The sequence below is a fragment of the Zingiber officinale genome, chromosome 1A (genome assembly GCF_018446385.1).
Source record: "Zingiber officinale cultivar Zhangliang chromosome 1A, Zo_v1.1, whole genome shotgun sequence".
In the NCBI taxonomy this organism is placed as follows: Eukaryota; Viridiplantae; Streptophyta; class Magnoliopsida; order Zingiberales; family Zingiberaceae; genus Zingiber; species Zingiber officinale.
In genome coordinates, this window is record NC_055987.1 from 75,434,950 (window position 1) to 75,443,519 (window position 8,570).

The 8,570-nt window shown below is 35.2% G+C and overlaps 1 non-coding gene across 1 annotated transcript; it reads left to right on the forward strand.

Annotated features, from left to right (window-relative positions):
- Positions 1 to 318: 318 nt before the first annotated feature.
- LOC122039180 lies at positions 319 to 425 on the forward strand. The gene has a single exon (XR_006128067.1). It is a non-coding gene; the product is annotated as a small nucleolar RNA R71 (small nucleolar RNA).
- Positions 426 to 8,570: the final 8,145 nt, after the last annotated feature.

Consider the following 8,570-nt stretch of genomic DNA (forward strand, 5'->3'; position numbering starts at 1 on the left):
TATGCTATCAATCTTTGCCTCCAACTGTTTGGACCTCACATTCTATGACTGGAGATTTTCAAAATACTTGGATAGTTGAATAACATTTTGTTTGACAGACTCTCTAGCATTTATGACTTCCCCTTCCTAAATTTTTAAGGAAGATTCCATCCAACTTTTACCTGACCATTCTTGTAGATTCAATGTCACTTGATCAATTAATGTATATGCTTCGTCCACACTCTTGTTCATAAAAGAACCTCCAGCTGATGAATCCAACAAAGATTTATCTGAAAAAGAAATCCCCTTGTAGAATATGTCAATGTTAGACATTTTTCCCAACCATGATGAGGGCACTGTCTTTGTAGACTCTTGAATCTATCCCATGCTTCAAATAGTGATTCTCCATCTGCTTGAGAAAAATTTGTGATGCAATTTCTCATATACACTGTTCTGCTTAGAGGGAAAAAATGATTCAGAAATTGCTACTCCAATTATTTTTAACTTGTAATGCTTTGAGGATGGAGAAAATTAAACCAAGTCTTTGCCCGATCTTTAATACTGAAAGAAAATGTCATCAATCAAACTGCATCCGCTGAGACACCCTCACAATTTACCATATCACAAAGCTTCAGGAATTCTTCAAGGTGGAAATATGGGTTTTCTGATATTTCTCCTCCAAATTTGTGACCTTGTATTATGGTGATTAACTTTAGGTCTAGTTGGAAACTCTCTGCTTCAATATGAGGTTGCACATTCGGAGATAAAAATCTTATGGAAATAGGTGCAGAAAATTCTCTCAAAGGCCTTCTTGACATGTTAGTGCTCATGGATATCTAAGAGAAAAAAAATTATGAGAAAAAATAAAAATGAAAAATCAATGACCAGAAATAAAATGCTATATGAAAAGTAAGAAAGAACATGCAGAATTTAAATTGTAAGAAAGAAAGTGCATAATGAAAACAAGAAAGAAAAAGAAAAATATCTAGAGTAACTCATATGCTAATCAACTAATGTTAATCGAAAACAGTCCCCAACAACGACACCAAAAACTTGTTACGAACTACAAGTGCATGGTTACATCGTCAGTAATACAAAAGATTATCAATCCCATAAGAACTATTGATTAAGCTCTAGTTATCTTTGCACAGAAAATTATCTAGACAATCTAAAATGGTTCACAAATGCTAGAGAGAAAGAAAAGAGAGGAGAGAGAGTACAAAATGTAAGTAAATGAAAGGGAATAGATACTAGGATTTGGGTTTCGTTGCGATGCTAGTTAATGTCCCTATACATTGTTCATCTCCCTAACTCCATGCTTACACTCGTGTAGGAGTTCTAACTAGAGTTCGATACAATCCCGCGAAGATTGCATCGAAGAGTCTACCCAAGTTCTAACGCCATTAAGGCTATCCTTCTGTCACAAGGGCTCTCGGTCTACGTTCCTAGATTATACAAGGCACTTCCTAATGGTAGATTAATGAAATTAAGTAGAAGAGGTAATTTAGGAAATCCGATTATAGGGCTATACTTTTGTCACCAGGGTCCTTGGTCCACATTCCTAAATTACACAGATCACTTCCTAACATTAATTTGGGAGAACCCTCTAAACTCTAATTAATCTTCCTAACAAGGATCAACCCCTATGTTAAGATCTTTTGACTCTAGAAATTAGGTAAGTATCGATGTCCTCTATCACGAAGGGCATAATATATCCAGTTAAATGGGTATCCTTCTGTCACAAGGATTCCCCTATTATCCAATCTAGTAGCAACCTTAACATAAAGACAAATCCCTTATATCTACATGAATTATCCTCACACATATTTTGTCAAACACATACAAGGCACAATACATAATAAAATATTATATAAAGACTTCATAGCATAGGAAAATGTCCAAATACATAGTTCATACATCACAACACATTACAACTACTTTCTACATCCTAGATCTGGAGATCTACTCCATTATAAGGGAATTACAACCAAAGACAATAAGTAAAGCAATCTACAACTCAATACATGAAGATAGAGAGAAGAGAATGCTTATCTTTGAGGCGTAGCATCCTTGGAAGCGCTCCCTTGCTCCGGAGGAGGATGAATCATCGAAGATGGAAGATCTAGGGCCTCCCCAAAGGGGAGAACCCTTCCGCAAGCAATGGGGAAGAGCCCCAAGCCAAAGATGGATGAAAAGGGGAGAAACCACCTTTTATAGGCTTTTAGACACGGGTCATGACACGACGTCCACATGGCCGTGTGGCCCACACGACTATGTCTTGTTTCTTCTCTGGGCTAGTGACACGGTCATATGGCTCACACGGCTATGTTCTACTTTAGTTCTGGATGAGCTACACGGTCGTATGGCTCACACGGCCTAGCTCTTTTTTGACCTCTGGAAATGTTGCATGCCCGTGTGGCTCACACGACCTAGCTATTCTTGCTCTCCGGAAATGTTGCATGGTCGTGTGGCTCACACGGCCTAGCTCTGGTTATGCTGGTGGGGTGACACGATCATGTGGCTCACATGGCATTCTTGGTTTATCACCTCTTATCATGGTATTCTTGAGTTTATGTCTTCATCAAAGTTGTAGATCTTAAAGTTATCTACAATTTGATATAAAGAACATCCCAAAACTCCAATGGAGCACAAAGTTATGCCTGTTTTACTCTTGGTATATAGTACAGAAAATGCAGGATTTGACACGGCCATATGCCAAGGACGTGTCTTATAGAAACGCATTTTAGACCTTCAATACTTGGTTGTCTCTACTTTAAGTCTTCATAAGAGTTGTAGATCTTGAAGTTATATACATTTTGATATCTGGAACGGCTCATAACTCCAACTGAACAGAAAGTTATGACTATTTTACTTTTGGTCTGCCGTGTGGAATTGACACACCCGTGTGGAATTGACACAGCCGTGCCTTTTAGGCATGGCTAGGCTATGTGGACCTTGTTTTGTGCCATATTTTCACACATCCATACCTCATAAGCACGGCCCAGGCATTTTGGAGCTCTAGACTCAATTTAAGCTCCGTTTTTTGCTTCAAATCACATCCTGTCAATCAAAATATGCAAAGAGCAGATCTCTAAATAGAATATAATGAAAGTATGACATTATAATGAAATAGGGTGTAATAAATATAGATGCTAATGAAATACAAGTAGATGTGCATCAAAATATGATTAAAAGTGTATATAATTTATGCGCATCAGGAGTGTGATTGCGTAAATCATAAACAAGAAATACAAATAAAATGTGTGTCAATGAATGTCTAAATACATATATGGACTACACACATCACAGAGCAGTCTAAAGGCTAACATGGGTCATGTCTGCCAACATGGGCACTTGTGTTTGGCTCTGGAAAATAGCTGAATTCAACACTGGTCATGCCCACCAGTATGGCTGCCCATGGTGGGGTCTGTGGGGAGGCTTTTTAGCACCGTTTTAAGCCCAATTTCTTCCATACGAAGGTCAGAACATATTCCTTGATTAAAGATTTATTTTTATAGTCTTTTGAATCCCATTTTCTTCCCAAACACTTTGTATGTTGGCTCGATGATGAGTCATGACTTGATCATGTTGAGCATTTTTTGCCACACTCTTTATCTTTCTTAGTCGTAGGAGCATGCTTGTGTCATGGGACATAGCCAGAGTGTACTCATTGCTCCAACTCCATGTTCGATGCTATATTTTGCTTCAAATTCACGTCATATCAATAAAAGCAAGCATAGAGAAGTTCTCTGAACTAAAAGAGTAAAAATAACAAAATCTAACGAAATAGGGTATGTGAATGAAAATTATACTCATGAAATGTACAAGATATATAATAAATGATGCTTAAAATATATATAATCTACACTCATCAAGGGGCAATCTAGATTGTATACCTATGGAGCCTCATGTGATAATGGTAATCCTAAAGCGGGCATTCTAGCATTATCACCTTGAATGGCGACCAATTCGGCATAAGGGTATAACTATCTTAGATCTTAACATTTTGTCCCAATTGGATGTCAGGAAGTAGAGTAGGTAATCTAGATATACCATGGAGTCCTTGGTGAGAGGGATATCCCTTAAGTGGGTATACTAGCATATTCACCTTGCTTAGTAGCATCGAATCTAGGGAGGCACTTCAATACAATCCTCCTGAATTAATATTGATAATTTGAATAGGAAACCCTACAAGTGAGTAAACATAGAGAGAGAAAAGTGAACAACACTTAGGAGGTCAACAAACATTGTAGCAAAATCGAAGTCCTAGAATTATTCTCTCAATCCAATTTCTTCCTTTGATCACTTCCTTTGCCTTGTCTCCCTATTTTCTAAACACTCTCTCACATAACTCTCTCACTCTCTATCCTATCTCTCTCTCTTGAATGTACACAACTTTGATTGTCTAGATAAATAGCCTTGTAATTTCACTTAGTGCTTAAAATATCAATCCCTGTGGATTGATATTTTTATTACTTGATGAAAATCATGCACTTATGATTCATGACATTAGGAGAGATGATAGTATATTAAGAAAGTTTGGTTTAGGCAGTCAAGTGGGGTAAGGAGTGTCCTATTTAGTTTACTTAGATAAGTGGAACTAACTAAAGCTACCTCACCATATCTTAGACTAGTTAGACTAAGGTTTTTCAATAAGTAGGTTAAATATATAATTTCTTAAAAATCCTTTATCTAAGAAAGTAGTCATTGCTCCAATATACAAAAAAACATCTATGTCTCACCACGGCCTAAAAGTCAATTTTTGAAATGTATATTTAACTACTAACGGTTAAACCTAAATCTAACACAAGGTCAAACAATCTATTAAATTCAAAATAAGTTAAGTAAAATTGACTAAGCATCTAATAAAGCTCATAAGGATACCATGTTTGATTGTAGTGAGACACTTAGAATTGGCGAGATGATGAGGACACTTAAATTGGACATACTTTGGGTATTTAAAATGTATAGATTATTTTCTAAAAAATATTTTAAAAATAGTGATTCAACATATTCATGTTTTAATGGAATACATGCTTGATTGAATGTACTTATAGATATATTTTTCAAAAATGTATATCTTTGAAAATTGGTTGACCAACACTTAGACATTGAATCCCTAGGTCAACATTGGAATAGTTTCTAAGCACTTAGGTAGAGTTCCTTGTGTCTAACAAGAATAACCAGAGTGTGTCAAGTTAATGATGAGGTATCTTTCAAAATTATTCAATTGTTTTTGAAAATTCTTTGAAAAGGAAAGTTCCTTTTAAAAAAAATGCTTTGAAAAATCTAGAAACATTTTGAAAATTTTTGAAAATGTTTTGAAAAGTCTTAAAAAGTCTTGAAAGACAATTTTTAAAAGTCTTTGAAAAATTTTTAAAGTTTTTTAAAAAATATACCTTAACTACTCTTTTGATTTGCATCAACCCTTAAACCATGTATGTAGTTTTCTTTATGGTCAACAAGGATTCTTAAGGATGTGTGAGGTTAAGAGGGAGTTCAGATTAAAAAAAAAAACCAAAATTCTTTGAAAAATTAGTTTTGAAAAAATCCTTTGAAAAAAAATATACTTTAAAATTCTTTTAAAATTTCTTAGAAAATGCTTTGAAACTTTTTGAAAAATGTTTATAAAATTCCTAAAAATACTTATAAAACTCTTGAAAATATTTTTAAAATTCTTTGAAATTATTTTTTAAGTCACTTTGAAATTTTTAGTACTTAGCACTTATTTCAAAAAATACTTGAAGTATTTAGAAATCTTATTTCAAAAATAGTTTTTTAAGATAAATATTTAGCTAAAATTATTCAACTCAAAAATAAAAACTTATTATTGGTGTAAAGCCTAGGTGGACCTTAGGTAATTTATGTTTTTGATGTGTGCCAAAGGGGGAGAGTGAACCTTAAGCTAGAAATATTTAGAATCTCCCAACTTTGTATAGGACTCTAAAGACCAATACCTAAATTAAGAAAATTCTCAAACATCAAAAAGGATTTCAATATTTGACAATGTACCTAAGTTTGGTCAATTTGACCAAGGATTGATCCAAATAGGACTTGATGTTTGGAAGAGAGAAGTCTAGTCAAGTCAAGTTTGATCTGATAACTAGCAAGGCAGGAAGTCCTATTTATGGCTAGACAAGGAAGTCTTGGTCAGAAGAGCAAGGAAGTCTTAGTTTGAGGAATTGAGTAAGGAAATCCAGGTCAAAGGGATTGAGCAAGGAAGTCCTGGTCAGAAGGATTAGGCGAAAAATTCTTGGTTGGAAGGATTGGGCAAGTGAGAAGTCTACTGAGTGACTAGTCCTAATTGGAGGTTAGGCAAGGGTAAGTCCAAACGGGTTTGGAGGATTGGAGGCTTAGCAAAGGAAATCCTAAGAAATGGACCTTAAGTGGTAATATCTTGGAGGAGTTGACCTCAAGCAAAAGGTAAGCCTAGTATGTTAAATAGACCTATAGGATTAAGTTAGTTGCATGTTTGTGTATGTATGTTTATCTTGCAAGAACCTAGAGCTGGAAGCAAGACTAGGAAGCAAATAGACGCAAAATGTAGCTAAGTGGTCTAGATAGACTCTAGGCGCCTAAAGAGTCCAGATGCCTGGATTTGATTCCAGGCACTTAAAAGTCCAAGCGCCTGGATATGTTCCAAGTGCCTAGAAGGTTCAGGCACTTAGAAAGCTTCTAGGAACCTAGACTAGAAATCATTGAGCCAGGATAAGCCTGTGGCGGATTCGGATCAGATAGATGCCAAGTTTGAATCACCCGAAAGGTCTTCCAGGCACCCAAAAACAACCTTATATATGTAACCACAAGAAGAGCCTTAGGGAACCACTTCTTTAATGCTACTATTCTCTCCATTCTCAAAAGAAAGCTACGATGTGAAGCTCTATGATCGGGAAAGCTCTTGGACGTTAAGGACTTTCGGATTGGCTCGGCAAAGTGTTTGTTTATGCTTTTTGTTATTACAAGTTGTACTCATTTCATTATTGTTGTGCTTGTGCTAATGATCCTATAGTGTCATCGACCCCCAAGGTTTCCCAACTAGTGTTATGGACCCCCAAGGCTTCTTGCCTAATGTTCTCAATCTATCGAGACTTCCTACCTAGTCCCTCCAACCAAGAATTCCTTGCAAACTTGATCAGCATATCAAACTACAAATAGACTTAACTTTTAACCCTTTGCTAATATCAAAACTTAGATTCAATTGTATGATGCTTCTGTTAGAGTGTATATAAAAAGCCTAGCTTTTGTATAAATATTTATTTAGAAATAAATAATCACAATGGTCAAATACCTACATTTATTTGTTAAGTGTAGTTGTTCAATTAATTTATATTGTAGATAACATGGTGTGTGGTGTCACACACAGAAGATCATGTTATCAGTTCTTTATAAATTATAAACAGTTGCTCACGACTAAGATGGAAAGGAACAAACTATTGGAATAGTCGTAGTGTAATTAGGTATTAGTTTATCTTGACTAATAAATTACACTAGTACACTCTAAGTGTATTGAGTAGGATCATTTTAGGTAAGTTCTTTTTATACTGACTTGATAAAAGAACTAGGCCTTAGTTATTATGGAAGTGTGTACTTTTAATCATAATATAATAACAAACACATATATTTAGTATTTATTTATTTAACTTATCAAAGGGTGAGATTTAGCTCGGTAAATCAATAGGCCTGATAAGTTGAGAAATGATATTACTTATAGTGTGTGTTGTTGATTATAGAAGGAAACAGTGTCCTAATAATCTAGGTTGAGAATTCCCCCAAGAGGACCTCATAAGGATTGTCATGTTAAACCCTGCAGGTGGACTTAGTCCGACATGACGATAAGGTTGAGTGGTACTAGGACATTAATTAAAGTGAGTTATCAGTAACTCAATTAAATTAATGGACATTCGATATCTTAAACACAAGGAGACTAACACACTCATGATAAGAAGGAGCCCATAATTTAATTTGGGATTGGTGTGGTAGTGCAATAATAACTCTCTAGTGGAATAAGTTATTATTGATGAACTTGAGATGTGTGTTCGGGGCGAACACGGCATACTCAAGCTCGGCGGAAGGCCAAAACCAATTTCTCCTCTAGGTCCCTATCATAGCCTTACTAATGCTTCAAATCCACTCAATGAAAGCCCATCTTGGTGTCCAAGAAGGGTCGGCCCAAGGCTTGGTGACCAAGCCAAGGGTCGGCCATAAATTCTTTCAAGGTGGTCGGCCTTTGCTTTATGCAAGGGGTCCGGCCACATAATTCAAAGTTAAGGGGTGTTTTTGAATTTTTAAAATCTTCTCTTTGTAGATATCTACAAGTTTTAAAAGAGAGATTTTAAAATTATAAAACTTTCCTTATTTGAATTAGGCCATATGGTTTAAAAGAGAATTTTAAAAGTTTTAAAACTTTCCTTTTTGTAACCATCCTCATGGTTTTAAAAGAAAGTTTTAAATTTAAAATTTTTCTTTTTTGTAACCATGTTAAAAAGTGATTCTATAAAAGAAAGTTTTTAAATTTTAAAACTTGGTTTTAATTTTTAAAACTTTCCTTTTTTGTCATCCACATTAGGAAATTAATAGAGAGCTTGTAAAAT